This window comes from Oryzias latipes, chromosome 11 (assembly GCF_053564925.1).
Source record: "Oryzias latipes strain Hd-rR chromosome 11, Olatipes_Hd-rR_3.1".
Lineage (NCBI taxonomy): Eukaryota > Metazoa > Chordata > Actinopteri > Beloniformes > Adrianichthyidae > Oryzias > Oryzias latipes.
This window is the reverse complement of record NC_136247.1, coordinates 20874135-20897933: the sequence shown is the minus strand read 5'-3', so window position 1 is coordinate 20897933 and position 23799 is coordinate 20874135. Positions and strand designations below refer to the sequence as shown.

At 41.2% G+C, this 23799-nt stretch overlaps 1 protein-coding gene across 4 annotated transcripts in view; it reads right to left on the bottom strand.

The window, feature by feature from the left end:
- Positions 1 to 23799, bottom strand: part of elmo1 (engulfment and cell motility 1 (ced-12 homolog, C. elegans)) — a 92083-nt gene that overhangs the window by 65777 nt on the left and 2507 nt on the right. The window lies entirely within an intron of this gene.

The following is a 23799-nucleotide window of genomic DNA, read 5'->3' as shown; positions in this document are numbered from 1 at the left end:
GGGCTTTTTCAGCAGCATTGTGCTGCTGAGCTAAAGCAAACAGAAACAAGTGATTTGTGATAGAACAAAAGTTCAATGGTCCTTCAGAGGCATTGCCTCAAAAATGTTGAACTTGGAGTAACAAAGTTGTCATAGTCGTCAACACTGATAGAGAAAAAGTTATCCTTCTTCACTGCTTTCAAATCAACTGAAATAATGCCACACAGATGCCTGAATATGGATGTAAAGGGCCCTAATTTTCATGCCAACCTTACGCCGTCAACGCTTGCTCCTACTTTCTCCTCTGTAGCTCTGGGCGAAAGCACGTCACATGTGGAGACCCACTACACTCATCTTTTTAGCTCTTTTAAAGCGTTTCCAGTGGTCTTTTAATTGTAGTTATGCTGTTTTCATGTCATGTTCTAGGACATAGTTTCTGCAGAACAGCAGTAGCTCAAATCCATCTCTGAGTTCTAAGGAGGGCTGTTGGCTAGCAGTAAGCCCACCCCACTCCCTGTGATCCATAACTGAAAGCTCTTTTTTTTAAATGCTCTTCCACTAGCCGCTTACACCCCCAACCTAACATTACTGGTGCAACAAAAATGGGGAGCACTATCTGAGCTATTCAGCCGTACAGTTTTGAGCCAGAGTCCAGGTCAGACGAGGAAAACAAAGACGAACACGGATCCATTTGTCTGCAAATGGATCCGTGTTCACGGAGCAGAGCAAAGGGCCTGCCCAGTGTATTTTTAACATCCAAAATAGTAAAGTTTTAGATTCCCGGAATGTTGCATTTTTAGAAGTGGATGACTCATTCGGGCAATATTCGGGCTCATGTTTTTGGAGTAAAGATGAGCTTGTTACAAACCCACATGTGGCGTTCTCTTCCTTTATGTAAAAATATCTACCACAGACCAACAAATGGTTAAAAAAAATCCTGGTTTGATGATTAGGTGTAATCAAGTTGGGAAGAAGTTTGGAGAAAGTTATCTTTTTTCATTTCCTGACAACCTTCACTACAAGCAGAGTGTGAGTAATTATATATTCCTTACAAATAACAAGGGGAAATGGGCAATTAACAACAAAAAGTTGGAATCGAGCTATTTTGGAAGCCAGCGGTTGTGTTTTTAATTCCAAAATGCAGAAAGGGTCAGCTGAAGGCATCTATGAATGAGTGTGAGCTCACATTTCAGAACTGCTAATGTTGCATGCAAGCAGTCATAATGTAAGCCACTGTCAGATCACAGCTAAATGATAATGGGCCCTTGAAATGGAAAGTTGTGTCAATAATTGGTGGGGCTTACTTTATGCCCATAAATAGCTTAAGTCAATTATTTTGTTGTTAGTAAAAAAAAAAGCCCCTCTCACCCTCCGCGGGTGGTTTCTCCTCCAAGCTCGGGTCCTCTACCAGGGGCCTGGGAGCTTGAGGGTCCTGCAGTATCTTAGCTGTTCCTAGCACTGTGCTTTTCTGGACTGAGAGGTCTGAGGTCTTTCCAGGTATCTGTTGTAGCCACTCCTCCAGCTTGGGGGTTACTGCCCCGAGTGCTCCAATTACCACAGGCACCACTGTCACCTTCACTTTCCAGGCTTTCTCCAGTTCTTCTCTGAGTCCCTGGTATTTCTCCAGTTTCTCATGTTCCTTCTTCCTGAAACTTCTTACCAACTTGATTACACCTAATCATCAAACCAGGATTTTTTTTAACCATTTGTTGGTCTGTGGTAGATATTTTTACACAAAGGAAGAGAACGCCACGTGTGGGTTTGTAACAAGCTCATCTGGACTCCAAAAACATGAGCCCAAATATTGCCCGAATGAGTCATCCACTTCTAAAAATGCAACATTCCGGGAATCTAAAACTTTACTGGAAGAGATAAATGAATAGATAATTGTATTTCTCTACTCTAGGAATCACTACATGAGATTAACAAATGAAAGAAGACTGGGTTACCAAACCTTCATATGGAGTCAACAGCCACAGTACAAATAGAAAAGCCAGTGGTAAAGAGCAACGGTCCAGCTATAGCAGAGCTTAAATGGACTAAACAATTCTCTGTATCTCGCAGCATTAAAGTGATCAAACAGATTTTCTTGGAAACCACCGCCCACAGACAGTGCACTCTTGTATTTATGGTATGATGTTTATGGTCACACAGGCTAATGTGCTACAGATTAGTCTAACAGTACTATTATAAGTTAATGGTCAAACAAGCTAAACTCGTTTTCATAGCAGATAGGGGACAGGTTCATAGAGAACCAACGTGAATGTGCATTTCCGCATTCCAAACCACAAACAGTAACACATGCAGTATGATTTAAAAAAGAAAAAATACAACTAGTTTAGTCACGTTTGATTTGAAATCCAGTCCTAGCCAACTATTAACTTGCAAAATCTGTTGCAATGGTTAGACTGTTGCCCATAAATTTAGAGAATCTGGAAATTTGGTCTGAATTTATTTGTAGGCAACACATCCCAACATCATCCAAAAATCCCAAGAGTAAACTAAAATTGTTCATGACAGCTCATTACTGCTCTCTGATCGGTCTCTGTGCAGGTTATTTTAGGATATTTAAGTGCTTATGAAACATTTTCCCAGGCATTAAACGACCTGTGTATTTTGATACCCTACACTTCCTGCTTGTGCATGCATTTAAGTGTGTTGCATAAGGTGAAATATCATCCTTTTTTTTCCTCTCACTCTTCCATGTTTAAGTGAAAAACAATAGAGTTCAGCTCAAAGCGTGGCCTTTTTTTTCCACTTTGGATTTAAAAATATAATACCATACTCGGCCGTGACATAACTCAATATCAACCAGCAACAAGGTCGGCAGTGAAAGCTTTATAATCGAAAATTAGGTGTTTACCTTGGAAGTATTTTTACTGTCAGATGCGGAAAGAGCGAGGGAGTGTGAAATAGTAGGAGAGCCCACAGGCCTAATGAGTCATTGACAGCATGACCTTCTGCTCTCAGGCCGTTCGGTAGAAGAAGCCCATCCAGATCAAACACCCACTCTCTGCAGAGCGGTTCTGTTACACTCATTAATAAAAAGACCAGCATTAAAATACCGTGTTTTTCAGCATTCACCTCAAAGGTTTATAAGAATGCAGAATTTCTTTTTTATTCATTTGAATTTTAATTATGAAACACTGTTTCCTACTGAAAAGATCTCATAAGGTAATTGAGGTTAATTAGTTATTTACCTTAATTACCTCAAAAGTGATTTTGGCTTAAGAATACGAAAAAAAAGACAAAACAAAACAAAATAACTAAAGAGAAACAGAATCTAGCTACTTTTTATTAAAAATATTCAACCAAATGTTTGATACTGAGAGGATTTTCTCAAGAGTGATCCAGAGTGTGGGACAGCATGGTGGAGTAGAGACCTCTGTGAGGGTTTGTCTGTTCTACCCAGCACGCATGGCTAACTCCCCACATGCCAACAACACTCTTCATTGGTAAAACGATGACTAAACTGACTGATGACTTAGGCGCAAATGTGAGAGCGAGGTGATGTTTATCTGTGGGGCCCTGTGACAGACTGGCAAACTGTCCAGAGTACATTTCACCAATGCCCAAATGGGATAGGCTCCAGCAACCTTGTGACCCAAAACGAGATTAAGCGGGTTTGGCAGATGGATGGATGGATAATCCAGAGTGCTTTTAGTATTAACAAACATTAGCACAATAAAAATGTGGATTCAACTGATAAAAGTAATCTGACTCATCAGATGTAAAGAAGTTCTAAATGTACTTTAGTACATTGTATGTATAATGTACTTTAGCCCACTAATTGTGGCCTTGTGAAAGAAATCAGATTCAAATATTTAATGTTTGTTTTTACAATAGCATTTGAAATTATTACAAATGCTGAATGCTTATATAGCGTTACCGTGCCTTAAGGCCCAAAGCGCTGCACAGTCATGGTCCCATTCACCCACACACACACACACACTGACGGCAGCTCTGCTGCCGAAGAGTGGCATCAACCTTAACCCCCAGGAGCAAGGTGTAGTTCAGTCTTTTGCCTAAGGACACTTCAACACACGGGTGGGAAGGTGGGAACCGAACTTGTGATCTTCTGAACAGAGGTCAACCGCTCTACCTCTGCACCACGGCTGCATACAGAAATGTGAAAAACAACAAAAATATCTGAATTTTTACAAAATTAAATTATGTTTTGTCTGCTAAAAAGTTTGATTGAGCTCATACCATAAAAAGAATAGTAAAAAACTAAGGGGATTTAGGGGTGATGGGTCGTCGTGAAATTGAAACTAAGTCTAGTTCCACACCACAGTTGGACCAATAAATCTCTGATACTGTAACAAAATCTCTAATTTCCCTCTTCAATATGCTTATGATTTATATAGTGCTGTTACAATTATTCACGTCATTAGACATTCATAAACACGGATGTGAGCAATAGTTGGATTTACAGCAGATACTTTCACATTTCTGTGTGTGTGTCTCATTACATTGCATTGGAGACACGGATGATGTTTAGAGATCAGATTTATTTATTTTAAAAAGCACAAAAGCATCGGTAATCACGTTTTCATGTCTGGGTTCATTCCCATCCTGGTTCACTCTCCGTTCATCCTGCTGCAAAAGCCGCTTTCTGCCACTACTTCCTGTCTCTGTGACCCACATTCGTTCAAGAGGGGGAAAATAAAAACAAGAATGATCAATTTATTATTGTCTTGATGAAAATCCGAAAAATATCATACAATTTTGGATGCCCAAGCTTTTTTCCTCGCCATTCCGCAGCGATTCACCAGACATAGCTCCTAGCTCCGCCGCAGAGCTCTTTGGTTGTCATGCCGGCATTCGGGCAGCTGGCTGGCCGGTAGACAGACAGCCAGCTGCAGTATGGGATATTGTAGTTTAGGAACAAATAGGAATAATAATATTCAGGACTTGTCATCTATTAACATACTCGTTAGCAGTTGCTTTACATTCGAAGGCTAGTAGGCTACATGCTACCTAGCCTATCACTTGTCCTGTCCCCTTAAATGCGTCACAGTTACAGGGCCAAGGTGATTGGTCGAGATGCAAAATGGGATATGTGTGATGCATGATGGGATACATAGCATAATTATTTCGAGGGAACGGAATATTAATTTGTGGGAACAAGATATTTTTTGTTTATCCATAGCTGCGTTTACATGGACAAAAGTAATTGGAGAGAATGCCTGATCGGAAGGCAAATGCGTCATGTAAACATGCCGTTCTGAATACTCTGCCCCGATCAGACTCGTTTGGATCGAAATTTCTTTCCGATCGAGATAGGTGGGTTATGCCGATTGTTGATCCGATCGTGTTGCATGTAAACGCTTCATTCAGATCGTGTGTCATTACTGCTCTGGTTTAACGTCATGCATAGACGGTGTTTTGCTCCAGAGAAAGCATTGGAGCTCAAACAGGACCGACCGGCTGCTCCACGGACACCCAGTGCGAATTACGGACGCCTCTGCATTCCACCCTCGCCCCGTGGGCTCCTTGCCTCTCCCTTCCCATCTTCTCCGACACCCCTCGTGAGGGGGGTGCCAGGGAGGAGCGCTTCGTGCCCCCTGACATCCGGACCCTGCGTTGTCCGAACGCGGCTGCCGGTGGACGGAGCGACCCGTGTCTCTGAGCAGAGCAGCCGGACTTATAGCTTTGTGTTTTAGGGGAGGGGAGGATGCTTTGTTACGTGTGGGAGGCTTCGGGCTGCCATCCGTCCCGCAGCTCTATGTGAACGAGCAACTGAAATCACGAGAACCATGTCTCCAGCTCACACAGCGGCTTTGGGCGGTGTGTGAGCTTTTGGTAAAAATGGTAAATGGCGTATACTTATATAGCGCCTTTCTTCCTACAAGGACAAAGCGCTTTACAGTCACAGACCCATTCACCCAGTCACACACACATTCACTCACACATTCACACACTGGTGGTGCTTTTCAAAGCTTTTCAAAGCAGAAATGTCGCTCAGTCCTTAGAAACCGTTCAAACAAATACGTGGATTTGTGTTTCCAGTCGTGTCCCGACAAAATAAAGGCTGATGTTATTCCCACATATTTACGTGCAGCCAAGATATCTTCATATCTTATTTCCTGCATCGATTTTATGTTCATCCAGGCTAAATATTGTTGTTAGCGCATGTTAGCCTTCACCTAACCCTTCTTCTTGCTTCGTTCTGCCACAAAAAAGCACTGACCACACAGAAATAAAATGATAAGGGAACAGGTGCTTCATAATAACCATGCTAAATAGATGTATGTCGGCTTGTTTACATCGGGACTCGTTTCCGATTCCGGTATTTTCAAAACTACTGCGCATGCTCAAATAATTTATTCCGACCGAAAGTGAGACCCATGTAAACTTTCTGTTCTAATCGCAAAAAGTGTTTTTGGGCCCATGTACACGGTTAAATTCTCATCCGACCATTGATCCGATCAAGATATTTTGCCCATGTAACCGCGGCTGATGTCAGGACACGGGCTCCGTAAACAAAAAGACTCAGACTGGTCACTTCAGCAGTCGCTTTGCACCGCTCTTTCACAAGTACTTCAAAGCTGTCATCAAGCTCACACTTCACCTTTACACTTAACCCAAATCCATTTTACCAGCCAATACAACTGACAGCACCGTGTTGGCTCTGTGTTCAACACTCTTTAACCTGTGTTTGGCTTCTTGCAATAACCATCAATTTTGCTTTATATTTTAATATAATCGGCGTGCAGACAAATAAAACCACAATGGATTGCTTGAGTCGCAGAGCTTTCCGGAACCTGCTGTGACTGACTTAAATGGAAGTCAAGGAAATGTTGTTTTTCTGACTTGGAACGACTGGGTGCACTGGTGCGACCTGAGATTTTTAATCGGTCACACCACTAAAAAATTAGGTCGCATGTGCAACTAAATTAGTCGCACTCCAGAGCCCCGAACATGCAATCCTCCCCACTAACAGCAGCAAGATTTAAACCAGACACTTCTAGCTGTGTAACAGCAACACCACTATAAAATGATATCACCATTTGGTTACTTTGACAAGTACAAAAAAAGTTGAATATAAATACAGGAATACACAGCTGATTAAAACCCTCATTTTGTGACAAAATTTGTTAGGTTTTAGCTGAAAGGTAACTGGTAAGCTGATGTTCAGACAGCTAGGTTCTGCTTTGTTACATCATGCCCAAATCCTGTTGCTCACAGCACTAGCAACAGTGACATTTGTTATATGGAGTTACATTTGATGTGAAATGTCGGCTATCCAAGGTCAGGGAATTTCCATTACAAATCCCAACCGAGACACCAAGCCAGACTGGATTTCACTCAGGACCCAATATATATAGGGAAAGATGAATGTAGCTCCTAGTGTCTCACCAGAACAATCGTGTTCCAAACTTTCAGAGGAAATTTTCATGAAGGCGATATGAAAAGTATTTGATTTGAGCATCTCATAAAAAATGACAATGTAGAGGACAGAAATGCTAAGTTGGTGTTTGCAATGCTTTGTTGTTTTTGTTGTCTTTCGGTTTTATTTGCACCTTAGACATGTAGGGCCCTTGGTAGGGGGGGTGCTTGGACATCACTGCCAGCAAGCAGCGGATGTCCTCCTAGCACCCTACCCGCCAATTTTAACCGCACCTTAGACATTTAGGGCCCCTTGGTGGGGAGGGTGAGGGGACGTCACTGTGAGTAATCAGGAGATGTCCCCTTAGTGCCCTACCCGCCAATTTTAACTGCACCCCCCTTAGTACACACACCCCTCCCCCCTCAATATATACATCCCAACATAAACACACACACATGCACACACACACCCTTTCAAACACACATACACGCACACACATTTTGCAAGGAAGGTGGGACCTGGGTCCGTCTGTCCCCTGCCTCTTCCCTGGTGGGGAAGCGGCGGCCGTGTCCCCGGGGTGCCGGCTTCCTGGGCCCGGCGGTGCTCTCTCCGCACGGTGGGGGGGTTCACATTACATCTGAGCCGGGGGTGTCTGGTCCCTGGGGGGTGGGTTCTGGTCCTTGCTCCTGAGTGCTGGGCCCCGCCAAATTTCCAACTGTGGCCGAGCCTGGTCGGGCCATATTTACAACACCCCTTGTGGGCCCTCTTTTTTCCCCGGGGTTCCCCCCTCCTGGGCGGGGGCGGCGGGCCCCTGCCTCGCTCCTCCCTGGACCAACCGTGGGCCGGGCGGGTGGCTGCCTGGAGTGCGGAGCGGGTCTCCCTTGGGGGGTCCTGGCTCGTACCTGGGGTTGGGGCGGGGGGATGCCCGGAACTCCTGGGTGGTGGTGGGGTGCTCGTTTGGGGCTGTGGGCGTCCTTCTCCGGTGGGGCCCTGCGTTGGGTTCTCCCGGCGCGGCGGGGGGGCTGCTCTCCTGGTTGGGCTGGAGCGGCGCTCTCTTTCCCTCCGTGCGTCCCTGGCCTCTGGCTCTGGGGGCCTTGCGGCGGCCCTGCTGGCCCTGGCCTGGGTGGCGGGCTTGGTCGCCCGGGCGGCGGTTGTTCCCTGCCGGTTCCCGTGTGGCGTTGGGGGGATTCCGGCTGCCGCTGCTGCTGCGGTGGGGGTCTTGGGGTGGGGATGGCTGGGCACTCTCCCTCCTTCTTTTCACGTTCCACCATCCATTTTAGAAGAACATAAACACTCACCTGAGCACAGGTGTTAGCTCACCTTTGCACTAACAGTTTGCATGACTGAATGACTGAAATATTTCACAGTAGTTGGCTTTAAGGCATAAGTATGCGTGTGAACACTATCTGTTTTGTGTACATGTCGACAGGTGGACATTTTTGCAGCTAACAGGTGTGTTTATAACATTTGAGTGTGTGTGTGGACAGGCTCCGCCCCTTTTTTTTTTTTTTTTCTACATTTGAACCTTACCATAATGATTAACAACCAGTAAACTTGTTGCTTTATGCTGCTTCATGGTCTTATCCCCCTTCCCCTCCTATTATCACCCCCTACCCCCCCTCTCTCTAACGTCCCTCTCTCTTCTTCCCTTCTTTCCTTTTCCGTCCGGTCCAACACCAAAGATTTTCAGACATGATTGAAATTAATAAAGTTTGGCCTCAATTACAAAAGGGGTTTATTCAGACATACCTTTGGTTTGTCTGAAGATTAATAAACCCTCTTGTTAAAGTAAAATATGTCCAACACGGGAGGCCCTCAGCTCTCATCTGTCTGCCCAGCTGTTGGACAGGACAAGTTAAAAAAAAAAAAAAAAAAAAAAAACTGAAAGAGGCCTCGCCGTATGTTTTTGTTCTAACTTCTGGAATAACCAAAAGGCCGGTATCAGAGGACCTCAGGGTCTTTGCGACGGCTCATACTTTAAAATCATGTCAGATAAATATGAAGGCCCGAGACCATAAAAACATCTATAAACCAATAAAAGAACTTTAAAATCAATTCTGAATTGCACAGGGAGCCAATGCAGCGATGTTAAAATGGGTGTAATGTGTTCCTGCCCCCTGGTCCTGGTCAATACGCATGCTGCTGAATTTTGCAGCAGTTGAAGGTTCGATATCCTTGTTCTGGGAAGACCAGAGAGCAGGGCATTACAGTAATCTAGTCTGCTGGAATAGAAGCATGCATTAGCACCTCTGTGCTGGCAAGAGAGAGAAATGGGGGGACCCTGGCTATATTTCTTAGATGATAAAATCCTGTTTTCGTGATATTTTTAATTTGTGGGATGAAATATATCTCAGAGTCAAAAATGACACCCAGGTTTCTCACACACTGAGAAGTTTTGTAATTCTTTAGTTTAGATAAAACAACCTCTCTCTTGTCCTCAGAACCGATCATTAAAACCTCTGTTTTGTCCTGGTTTAGCTGTAGGAAGTTCTCTGCCATCCATGACTCAATGTCTAAAATGCATTTTAAGAGTGTGTTGACCGATAACTAAAAGCTTAAACTGCTGTCGCTTCCTCACTCCCCACTTCTGTATTTACTTGTGACAGCAAGGTGTCTGCTCACCCCGCCCATCCTGCAAGTTTCTGTCACGTGTAGGTGAGGTCACGTCTCTGCGCCTGTGCAAGACACCTCTGTTTGCAACATGGCGCAGCACTCACATGTTTGGGCTTATTTTACCGCGTCTGATACCAGCGACTTGCTCGCTGTTTACAAAATTTGTTCCACAGGAGTGTCACGAGGAGGGAAAAAAGGTCAAGCTTCAAGATTAAACTTTCTCTTGCACGTTATTATATCGGGCATTATTGAATTGAAAAATATATTTGTTACATTGGTATTTAAGTTCAAGTCTTAGTATTTGTTCTGACCATTGAAATGCACTGTCCTTTGTTCAAAGATGTACGGCAGACGGAAAAGGCTAATAAAGTGTTTGAACAATCTGTTGTTCAATTCATTTGCAGGTAAAACTAGTTCTGCAAATTTGTTGGATACATAAGAGCCATTCGCTGTTATTTTGTTAAAAAATATATTTTTCTAAAGTAAAGTGAAGTAAAAACATATTGGTAGAGTTTTGGTATCGACTACAAGAGGCAGGAAAATACCGGGTATTGGTTGTAAAAAGTCATCGTGCAACACTAACCCAGACCATGGTATAAATACATAAATAGTACATCAGGTCTATTGACCCATTACATCTAATCACCTTTGACATTTTGGTGCTAATAATAACTTTTAAACAATTCATTAGCTACAAAGCTACCCATGTCAAATGCATCTTTGAATGCAAACACAGTCTTCATTTAATGAAATTCAGTAGCACAGAGGATTTTCGCTGAAGAATGTAATAACCGAAAGGTCATATTATCATCATCATATGTCAGCTTCTCCAAAGCGCCTTTAAAATGTGTTGGGATCTGATTTGCTGATGATGGCTCCAAATGTGAAGAACCTACCCTCTACTAAGAATGTGTTGCTTTGCTCTGATTTGGATGTTCCATCCCCTGTTGGATTGTGCTAGCCTAGATGTGCAAGAGTCCCAGAACAACGGAGATTGATTCTAGGCTATTTTTACATGTCCTACTTGAACTGAATAGCTGAAAGAAATGTCAACCACCAAACAGGCTTAACAGCCAAAAATGACTATAATCATTTGAAAGCTAATAATTGGTGGGAAGGTTGATGTTTTAGTAACCTTTCAGATAGGAAAAACAAACCCAGTGAGTAGAGAATGACTATGGAGAGAATCATATGATGCTACAGGTGATCACAAAGAGATTTTTGTGCATGAAAAGGTGTAGGTCTTTGCAACAGGTCTGGGTTATCAAAAGGAAGCTGGATCAAAGGCCTTAAGTGAACCTTTCCTTGTTCTATAAACTCAATTAGCAGAGGGACGGGGTTTCCCCACGTGAGAGTTGCACACAAACAGAAATGTTTCTGTTAAAGTCTCACTCTGATCATCTTTTGATCTGTTGTAAAAGCGTTCTCAGTGGTCTTTTAATTATGATTATGCTGATGTTAGCCTAAATCAAAAAACCTGTGTCATTTTCTAGAACAGTTTCTGCAGAGCAGCAGTAGTTTATTAGAAATTCACCTGAGTTGTGGGCAGAACTGTTGGTGTGGAGTTAGCCTGCACTCATTTCCCATCATCCATCTGTTTACACTCTCCCGGTACTACAATTCACCAATACATGATTTTCATCTGAGTGGGTCTTTAAGTGTCTACGTTTATAACACAACAAAGATAGGGAACAGTTCTCGGAACAAAGAAAAGATGTCACTAATGCTGCAATTACACTGGCGTCTTTGACTTTCATCACAAGGTTCTGCGGTCCATAGAAGCTCTGGAATCAATGAAGGTGTCTGTGGTTCACCTCTTATGCTGCATTTGCACTTTCAATCTTCGCGTCTGCCACCTCTGTCTTGACACACGCCGAATTTTCTGCTTGATACAAATAAGAAAAACATCCTAATGTTCAGGAGGAGAATGATCAGATTCCCCTTCTCCCGTTGATCACGTCATCAACGCACCATTGGCCAAAGCTGAGTTCCTTTTTGGTTGACGCAACTTCCCCTAAGTTCAGATACTGTATTTAAATCCTGGAAACATAACAGTGCACCTATCAGAATTTCCGCTGCATTACAACGCCACCCAAAACATGCTGCCGATCATACTCCACATGCTGCAATTATCAAACCGCGTTGCAGGACCTCACATTGAGACTTACCACCCCTGATGCACGAATGGCGTTCTGTCTGAACACAGCTTTATTATTTCCATTAAAATATCTATTTACTCGATAAACACAGGAATGGATCACTCAAACATGAAAAAGGGTACCTCAGGAAAAGGGTTTTCTCCACTCTGATAAGTGCAAAGAAAGGATTCAGTCACTTAGCATCTACTTGCTGTGACTGGCACAAGTGAGGGGGAACAAAGGAGTCATTGAGGCCGTCACACACACTCTTCGTTACACTCACCCTTTAGCATGCCAGCTGTCTCTCCATCCCTTCCCACAACCCCCCCCCCCCCCACACACACACACACACTTCACTCCTGCTGAGGCTATATGTCAAGGCAAGGCTCAACTATGTGCATGTCCACATAAACACTCACACCACCACATATGCCCTGGGTGGATTCAGGTGCACAAAACCTGCTGTTCCCCTCCCTGCTGTTTGCTCTTTGCCGCTCTGAATAACTGTCTGACTGCACTGCTGGAGGTGCTACGGTATTCAGAACCCACCAACAGAATCATCAGTAGCCACAGTGCAGACAGGCCCTTACCATGACATGTGATCAAAATCAATGCTGCTGTGTGGATAGTTTTTTTTAAATAATTGCTTTAAGAACTGTCTCATACATCACTCTTATAATTCTTTTTGCTTTCATCTGCTTGCTTTATTTGTGCAACCTCCACATCCCACATGCCTACTCACCACAGTGCACTCCCCCGTCCTAACGGATGCCGTTTTTGGGCTGGCCCTTTAATTTTCTAACCCTCAGCCCTGCCTTCAGCTCCGGACTCTGCTGTTATGCTATTTTTTCCGTGAGTCCCTCTATTTTCTCCCATTTAAACTCACACCCGTGCCCTCCCCCTTTCTGTTTTTACCCACTGATGATGAGCATCAGCGCTGCCTTGACAGCAATGCCCCAACTACCCTCCACCCAGCAGTGTGGTGACTGACCGATCCTACAGATCATCATCCCATCTGGATTCCCAGAATAAACCCAACTACAGCCATGCGCATGGGCTTCATTGATGGCTGCCTTATTATTTTAAAGTTGGTGGGTAGAAATATGGGTGGGGGCTCTGGGTAAATGAAAAGGAGTTTGGCTATTTTCGGACTCTTTCTGCTTTTTATGAGTTAATTATATGTAACCCACATAGCAAAGAGAAGAACAAGGAAGATAGCGGGGAGCATTCCAAGGCCGGCCTTTCACTTCTTTGACTTTGATGACTTTCCAATATGCAATTTAGCCAAAGAATATAATAGTTATAAGAAATGTTTCACTTACCCCTAAAGTCATGTTGCACGCATAAGATTACACCCCTTTTACTCCTCTCCACACTTTTTTTCTGGAAACAAGCTGTTTTTATGCACATATCAGGAGGAAGTGGCACCCCTTCCACCCACCGTTTAACTAAAATCCACCTTTATAGTCCCACTATGATCAGCATTAGATCTTTTGTAAAAGTGTTCCCAGTGACCTTTTCATTTTGATTAAGCCATTTTGAGACAACATTTCTAGGACATAGTTTCTGCAGGGCGGCAGGAGTTCAGAAATTCATGAAATTCCTCCTGAACTTTGGCAACCTCACCTCTTCCCCCTTCCAATCCCATAACCCTTTTTTGGTTATTTGTGAAAAAAATATATATATTTTGGAAAACAAAAGTACTTTCCAGAAATCAAAACAAAATTTTAAAAAAATCAAACACAAGAGAAACTGGAACAGGTGGGTACTATCGCCAATTGGATGATGCAGTTTGTCTATCATTTTAAGTTATTTGGCAATAAGAAATACTGGATATGCTCAGTAGTAATCATAAAACTTTCAAAAAAATGTCTTTATCCAATCAGCATGGTCCCTTCAGTCAATGGCAGCCATGAAACGCCATATGTGATGCTCTGTAAAAGACACCCAGTTCCTACCAAGAAAGCTTATTACCATCCAGTTGTTGGTCATGTGACTCATTTATTTTAAAAAAAAGTGTTGCAGTTTTGCAAATTATGTCAATTTTGATTCACCTCAAAAACCACTTCCTCCAAGTGCGAAAACCTTTTTTTGATAAATTCCAGTTTTGTTTTTTATTTTTTTTATTTCCATTAGGTGAAGTTACAATCGCAAATCTAATTTGTGCATTTTATTAGTCAGTGGAATATAGATATATATATCCTCCATCGTTAGAAAAATAAAACAAAAATATGTTAAAAACACAATTTTTAACAGAAAGCCACCAAAAATGTTCCAAACTAACTGTGTTCAGAGAAAGTGCTTCATTCAGTAGAACTCCCATTATAGTAAAAACCTATCTTGGTATTTCCTGTGCCTTTCTTCAGCTGCAATCTGTGCTGGAGAATGCAGTCAAATAAGTCACACAGATGCAAACACACAGCGTTAAGCCTCTGCCACAGACAAAAGAACACACACAGCAACAAGCCCTGTAGGCAGCATTTAAACCAGCTTGTCTGCCATTGTAATACCACTCTTTTCTCAACGGATAGCCAACGGACAGCCAACACACACCAACGCTGCACAGCCCGATGTTCGTTTCACAATTCAGCATAGCAGTACAAGATAACGGCTTGATAAGCCAAACAAAACTGTGATGTGAACCTGTACAGACTTGTGAAAACTGCACAAATTTAGCCAGGTGGCTGACAGATGGGAGATCAGTTCACAACAATAAGAACACAGACCAGCCCAATGTCCAACAAAGCTTAGTCTGAGGGATCCGAAACTATCCAAAATGTTTAGTCTAGAAATCTATTCCAACAGAATGGCTGGATAAACTGGCAACACAGTCTGTTACACATGCCCTTTAGGACAAAAGTCTATTGTTTTTTTAATGTCCACAAACCTTGAAAACAGAAAAAAAATACCATAGCTTCATGAAACTAGTGGGTGGCTAGAAAAATCCCTTTGAAATTAAGAATAATTGCCCAAGCTTTTCAAATTCAACCATTTCACACTTGGTTTTCATAAAAAAAAAAACAGCCCAAGTTTTTTATTTCTATTTCCCTCTGATTAGAACTACCTTTTACTGACTAATTAGGTCCATCCAATCTGCTTCTACTGGCTTTAACACCGAAGCTTTAGCTCCAGTGTTGACAATTCTTTTGACTTCTGTATCTCTTCAACTGTTTTTGCAATTAATGTAATTCAAGTGGATTCTGAAGAGGAGGAAAGCAGCGTTGCCCTGATGTGCAACAGTAGTAAAGTCCTTACGCAGTCAACGTCAATCAACATAATTCTGTCATGGCGTCGGCTGATTCACGTTGACCGTGTAATTAAGGGTGTGACCATAACCGCATCACCGCAGGGTTTTTTCTTTTTCTTTGAAAGTTTTTTTGTTGTTGAAAGTTCTGCATATGGTGCGTGATTGGAACTATAAGAAACACATCAAACACATTCATCTTTGCTGATAATTTACTTTTTCTGCTAGTCCTGTGTTCAGACTTTACGGGCTTCTGGGGGAAACCTTTTATTACTGTTCTCCTTCACTCCCTCTGCGCTTGCATGCGTTCCTTCTACTTACACACGCGCACAGTTTCAGCAGCACATACACTAGGGGTGTAAGAAAAAAATCGATTCGGCAATATATCGCGATAGTTCATTTGGCGATACTTGTATAGATTAAAAATGCTGCCAGGACGATATTTATTTAATTATTTCTGAGCGTCCTTCAGTCTGACTCTTGTTGTCCACTTCACCGTCCGACCGCTAGTTGGCAGCAGAGAACACGGAGCCTCTCTGAGCAGCTCTACTCCACACAAGACAACAGGAAGACTGCAGCTAGGGGGCAGCTTGTTCTGTTGTTATGAAACATGAACTACTTTGTTTTTACCTGGAATGGATACCAAACAGAAACTCTGAGCCATGTTACTGCCAGTAATAGGGCTGCACGATATGAGGAAAACTCGCGATATGCGATATTGGTAATTAATATTGCGATAACGATATAAATTGCGGTATATAAACAAATAGCAAAAAAAAAAAAACATCATTTCCATTTCACTGCAACAGTTTAAAAATTATACTCCAAATGACCCTTGTCGACATAGGAGGCAAACACCAAACATAAAAAGGCTCATATGATTGATCAAAAACGTAAACGGGTCCTTGTGATTGGTTAAATGCATAAAGGGATTTATTTCATTTGTTCAATATTTCAAGCTGCCATGAGTTTGTTTTAGCACATTTAAGGTAATCATTTATTACGATTTTTGCCGTCTTTTGCGGTATGCATATTGCACAGCTTGATTTCGCGATAACGATAAATTTGCGGTATATTGTGCAGGCCTAGCCAGTAACATATAAAAACGAGTGAAGCACGGCAGCAGCTAATAGGCTAATGCGCTTAGCAACGGCAAAAATGCTATCGGTAAAGCGGGCTAAAGTTCTGCAGGACCTCCCAGCAACAGATTCTAGTTTAGCGACCTGATGGATCAGATGGATGTGTACAACACTCTGAAAAATAGGTCGACATCATGGCAATCAACGTTACCAGTTACGTCCGTGTGTGAGAAACCTGGCTGCAAAGGTGCAGCACAGGCAGAGCAGACTGATATGTAAACAAAGCACCTTCTTTGTCACATTAAAACAACTTTCCTTCGTCCTGTCATGCTGCCTCATCATCACACTTTATTGTTTCTGGAAAGAATTAATGTGTCCCACCCCCCACCCTTTATTTTTGAAGCACCATTCAGGCTCCTGAACCGTTTAAAAGCACTGGAGATGCTACATTAAGCAATGTTGAAAATAAACAGCGTTTTATTTCCCTCATAGAAACTTATTGGTTAAGGCACATTCATTCTTGTTTTTTCTTATACTGAAAAATATTTTGTTGTGGAAATCAGACAATGTTGACTGTTCCCTTTCTATATTTTTAGTTACTAAAATAAAAGCACTATGAATTTGCTTTGGTAAACGCAACTTATATTTGAGATACAATTGCAGTGCTTAACATTATGATCATTAAATAAACTGAATTTGACCATTTCATTACAGTGGAAGACATTAAAATTCAGGTAGAGTTTTTTTCACAGTCATTTTTTTTTTTTTAAAAGAAAGAAAATATGTTTTGGTAAAATATCGGGATACGTATCGTATCGCGGGGCGCGTATCGGGATACGTATCATATCGCCAGACTCTTGCCAACCCACACCCCTAACATACACATCCTCATTCTACAACGGAAGTTTCCGTCTCGTGAGGAAATGCGACAAATTTACTGCGTTCTAAGTATTCATTTCCATGTATTCATTTCCATTACACGCTGTGTGCGTTCTTGAGTGCGTGACACGGCCGCCCGCCGAAGGATTTTGTGTTTGTGTGTGTGTGTGTGTGGGGGGGGGGGGTATTACTGTTCTCCTACACTCCGTAACACCAAACATGAACGTGCGCTGTTAGATTTCAGTGAATATTACTACATGTTTTGTTTGGGAACTATTTTGTGCAGCGCAAAGTTACGTGTCTGTATAAACAAAGGCGGATCCTCCTGCCCCGCGTTCTTCATGGGTGTCAGGCTTCATGGCCAACGGAAAGGTGACAAAGTGTCTGCAGTTTCGTTTATTACTGGGCAATAAATAATATTCTGAGAAGATGACTGTACCAGAGAGCACAGGCGAAGCCTCGCGTGAAGCTCAGAGCGGTCCGCTGCAGAAGAATCAACACGCACCCCAACACACTTCAACAACACCTATATAGTTAGTTCATTAGTTAGATAGGTAGTTGTTACTGTTATTTGTTAATAAAGAATACTGGGTTGTAATTGTTTTCATTTGCGACGCGGTCGCGGATAACCGCGTCTGCGCGCCCCCTGCTGGTTCATCACCACGGTGATCAAAAATCTCACATCGTCACAGCTCTACGTGTAGTCAATTGAAGAGTTATGGTACGTCAAAGACTGTGTGTTATATAGGTGTCGCTGACAACATCTCCAGTGATAAAAGGTCATCTGAGGTAGCAAGAGAGAGGACTCCGCCTCAAAAAAAGGCTATTCCTCCGACGTTCTGCCTGCTGCTCCAACTACCAATCAACATATGAGGACCAGAAACTAGGGAGGTTGCATCTTAAGGGCAAAATAAATAGAAGAAGATGAAAAAAAAAAAAAAATAATAAAAAATCAAATGCGGTTGAAATTTCTGAAAATGTTTAATAATATAAAAGAAGAAATATCTTGGAAACTCTAACAGATAAAGCAGTGAAAGCTTTTGATGTTCTATATATGTGTCTCAAACTACTTCAGAATCAGTCCAAGGCTTGCAGTTCCCCAGTAAAAGAAAACAGACGAGCCGGTGACCTTAGTGTGTGTTTGTGAGAACCGTTCCAATCCTCCTTGGTCTCTTCTCTCTGGAGGTAGCCTTGACAAATCAAATGGAAAACACTGCAGTGTATGACACAAGTCCCCACTTGGTGACAGAATAGCTTCAAATCTTTTATCTCAGCCCACACTTTTAAAATAAAAACTTATGTATGTAGCTATAAATTATTGCTTCTCTCGTAGCAGCTCTGCTCTCTAGTTGAACAATCAAACTTAAAGCAGCCGAAAGAAAATTAGTATGAAAAAATGTCAGGAAATACTTTAACTAGAATAAGCAAATATGAATGAATTTTTTGAAATATAGGGCACACTGGATTATAAGGCGCACCGTCAATGAACGGTCAATTTTCAAACTTACGGGCACATTAAGCAAGACAAAAAGAGTCAGCGATAGGTCCATCAGACTTTACTTCCTGCATTCACAGCTAGCATACTATTTTCGTATATTAATAATATCTGTAACTCCCAAACCTGTTTGCAATTTGTAAAAATAAATAAATAAAAACCAGACCAATAATGCTAAAACAAACGTTACTGTGTCTATGCAAACTCCCAACCTTGTTTATATCAAAAACACAGCTATACATTAGCTGCATTAGCACATTTACAATAACACACTTGTTTGAAACTTGTAATAAAAAAAATAAAATAAAATAAACAGGCTTATTCTGCTAAAACATGTTATTGTGACTATGCTAGCTCTCTACTTTGTTAGTAACACGTAAGAAGAACCAGTTTGACACTGCTACACATTAGCCACGTTAGCATATTTACAAAAACATGTAGACTTGTTTGTTTGTAACACCTACACATATGAATATTGCATTTGCTGCTTAAAAAACATGTTACTGTGACTATGCTAACTCCCAAACTTGTTAGTACCACATCAAAAATACAGCTACACATAAGCAACATTAGCATATCAACAATAACACGCAACCTTGTTTGCAACTCACAAAAAAAGGCTTATTCTGCTAAATCGTATGTTACTGTGACCACGCTAACTCCCAGACAGTCTGTCACAGCTACACATTTGCTATGTTAGCATATTTACAATAACACACAACCTTGCTTGCATCTCTTAAAAAAAACATACAATATTTTGATAGAGCGTCATGTACCTAGAAAAATTGCTTCAACATCAATAAGCACAACCAGAATGAATCTATATATAAGGCACTCTAAATTATAAGGTGAACTGTCACTTTTAAATATAGATAGATAGATAAATAAATAAATGTGAAAATAAATGTGTCTTATAGTGCGAAAAATATGGTACTTCACTTGTGATTATGTCTCAATGTAGCATTAAGCCACTAACCTGAGACAGATGTGAGGTTGGAAAGTATTTTTAGGCTTTCAAACAAATAAGCCCTTATTATTGTAAGTCCATCAGATCCCCTGAAGCCTCCACACAAACCCACATAAAGCTTTTTTCTTCATTTTTTTCTGCTTGTACTCTAAAGCAAATGTTGATGAAAATCTGGAAACAACTCATATTTGCACTGTTTGCGCTGGATTGGTCTTTTTTCAGTTGGGATTACACACAATAAAGAAACAAATTCAAACAGAGTGGAACATGATAGGTAAACAGCAACAACATGATGTCATGTAACACTTAAAGTACACAGCAACACACATTTGTCGAGCAGTTGAATAAACACACACATTTACAAAGGCGTCAAATGCTATAATTGAGCTGTGATGGCAGTAAAAATGGGTTTAGCACTTTGGTCATAGTGACAGGTCACAGCTTGGTAAAAGGGGGATGCTTCAGACAATAACACACAACAGATAACCATGCACAAAATCCATAAATCACACACTTCTTGATGTTGTTCAACTCCTAAAGTAATTTCACCGCATTGGAAACATGGATGACTCCAAGGTTTCCAACTTTTTCTTGCTCTGCCTCTGCAGGTTCTGATGAAGTTCTAAGGTGAAAAGGGTCCTCTCTTGGTGGCGCGATCACAAATACCACAAGCACAGATGGACACTGTGAGAGAGCTGCTAATGCCTGGCTCTGTGTTTACCGAGCTTTGCAACTGCACCACAGCTGGAATGCAGCAGGAGTGAGCACACAAAGGGATGAATATCACTCTCTGGGTCACCCAGGGCCACTCCTCACCACACGGAGTTAAAACAAATAAACAAACAAACAAAAAAACAAAATCACTCCTAAACGTTTTCTAATACAAGTTAATCTGCATTCAACTCAATGGCAAAAAATAAATACATTAGCACACCTAAATGTACACCTATGTCTGTTGGTTAGTGTAGCATCTTCCCTTCCCACTTTAAGTAGCGTACATGCCGTTTTAATCGACTTCATAAAAGAGGCAACAAATATGCAAAGCAACATTCATCACATTTGAAACTCGCAAATTAAAACCGTCAAGCCGCAGAGTGGCTTAAGCACAAGCATTAACTGACAGCAAGGTTATCAGGAATACAATAATTTTATTATTTTCATTCATTTTAATAGATTCTGTAAAAAAAAACTCATAGAGATGTCATTTTTGTAGGTTTTAATTAATATTTGAATGTGGCAATCCAAAGGTTTTGGGTGCAAATAAAGGGGAAATTGGCTGAATATCTAGGACACTGCAACTAGGAGAGGAGGTAAGAGTTTCATTTCCCCACAGGACCATCGGATAGAGTAGAAAGGTTTGTATTTGATAAGGAGCATATGAAGAGCAGATCCCATAAATGTCAGAGAATGAATGCGGTACAGAAACCAAGCTAATGAGTGAAGGCTAACAACAAAGGTTCGGAGGTGAGCTGGGAGAAGAGAGGAGTAAAAAATTGGCAAGAAGGCATTTTTGGAGGTGATGCAAGTCAGGTAAAGAGCAGACACATATACACTGGGGTTCCCACTAATTAAGCTAAGAAAGGAACCCAATTTTGCCAACAATCCTTCTTCCCATTAAAATTAAGTTTAACCCTTTTACACCGGAGCTTTAGCTTCAGTGTTGACACTCTTTCGGCTACCGTAACTCTTCTACCGTTAAACACAATTGTAGTAATTCCAGCAAATTCTGAAGCGGAGAAATGTGGCTTTTAGCCGTTATGCAACAATTTACATTAGTAATGTGTTTCACATCGGAGCCGCTTTTTTGCGCATTAGATTGACACTGATTGGACGAAGAGTTACAGCAAATGTCAAATAGCATGTGTTTTTTAGCTGTCACCGGTGACATCTCCGGTGTTAAAGGGTTAAAGCACTTCACTTCATTTCGGTTTGTCTGTTATTTGAATGTTTCGTCTTTGCAGTTGTGATCTGGAGTTCCTCCTGTACATTTAAACTCTGATCAAACTTGTTTATGCACATATTTGCACTCTTGTTGAAAGATATGGGTCCCTCAGGTGGCTGTAAAACGCAAACGGTGCGTCACTGGCATGCTTTCATATTCAAATTGGACAGCCTTTGGCCCAGAGCTTAGCAACCAATAAACCTCACCATGTGTCCTTTGGGAAGAGTTAACAGAAAAGAGATGACTCATATGACTGTCTACCAAGATGTTTAAAAAACAAAAAGTAATTTCTGAACCCAAACAGAAGACAGAACCAGAGACCACAGCCTGTTAGTTTTATCATTCAAAGAATAGTTTTTACCCTTTGCCTTTATCTTCATCTATCCTAAAAGGATGACTAAGACACAATGAATGGGGGAGAAATACAACTCATATACACACTAATATATATACACACTAATATATATATATATATATATATATATATATATATATATATATATATATATATATATATATATATATATATATATATATATATATATACACACTAATATATATATATATATATATATATATATATATATATATATATATATATAACCGGAATGACTAAACTTTTTGACTGATCTAATAACTGTTAACTAAAACAGATTTTTATTTTGCCATTCAGACCTGCTATTTTTTTTTAAATATTTGAACAGGAAATGTCAATGACACAAATTTGTCTAAAGGCTTTAAATGAGTATTTTTACACTCTTAAGATGGCTGTTGGAAATTTAACCTTTTGTAGGTCTGTGATGCAACAAGATGGAGTGATGAGGTTTCATCATTCCGCATCAATAGCTGAATGCACAGTCTATGTTTCTGTGGAAACTTAACAGATGCAATAACAACGGGCTCTTTCAGCCAAACTGCTGGGGCACAATCAATGGGATTTGCACGGGAGACACATTCACAAAGCAGAGGAATACTGTTGTGGGGGGAAAAAAACGGCTGTTTAGCTAAAGGTAAAGAGAGCAACCCTAATGACATTGAAAACTATGGCCTCAAGCTTCACATCCTGGAAAGTCAATTAATCCCACTGCCACCAAAGAATCGCTGAATTATGTTCCTGACAGAAAGTCAGACATGAAACGTCCACCTCATCCGTGCCTCATAATCAATCGTTAAAAAACATATCAGTGTTCTGCGTCCGACCATTTCTAAGGTATCTTTGCGCACATTATTTGTTGAGTTGACATGATTGTGTTGCCATGAACGAGGTGCCGTCAAAACTAGGATGTCTTTAGTGACTAACCAAGCATTTAAAAGGGCTTATTATGTGATCAGACGTTGCCCCGAGGAGCTAAAGGCCAGAGAAAACATGACACAGTGTTAGGAGGAAGCATCTAAGAATGCAGCTGGCTACTGTTGTGGTCTATTCTATTCAGCTACACCGGGTGATCTGAGTAATGAGGCATCCGATCATGGACAGGCAACCTGTATTTTTTTTGTTTTTACACTTTTTCTTCCATAGTGACATTTTGCATTTTCCCCCCTTGCAACAGATGAGAAACCTTCCTTCTTGATGTTCATTCTTGCAGCTAAAAGACAAGATAAAATCCTGGAATAATTTTGTGCTCGGAAGTGTACAAATAAACTTTTCCGGAATATTTTTTTAACGTCTAATGGTTGAGATATCAGTTTAACCTCAAAAGGAGTTTCACATGACCCTGTACTGCCTTTGGAACCTTTTCTTATTGGCATAGAATTCCCAAAGTTAACACTATAGACGTTACAAATCCAGTCTGGATCCCGATATGTCGCCATGTTAGAGATATACACTTGGAAACACCAAAAAAAAAAACATATAGACAGCCAAGTGCACAACAAAACTTGACCATTTTGCTTTAAAGCTGGTCTAGAATAGTCAACGAGTGTCAGTTTATGTTTCGATATCGCCAAGCTGGCAAACCCCAAAATGATGGGGTGACAACACCCTACAGACTGCATTTCCCTGCATTCCTCTAAGGAGGGTCTAAGGGCAGGGATCCCAGTTTAGCTTAGTCTGTTTAAATGGTAAATGGCGTCTACTAGTATAGCACTTTACTACCTTCCTCAAAGCCCAAAGCGCTTTACAGTCACAAA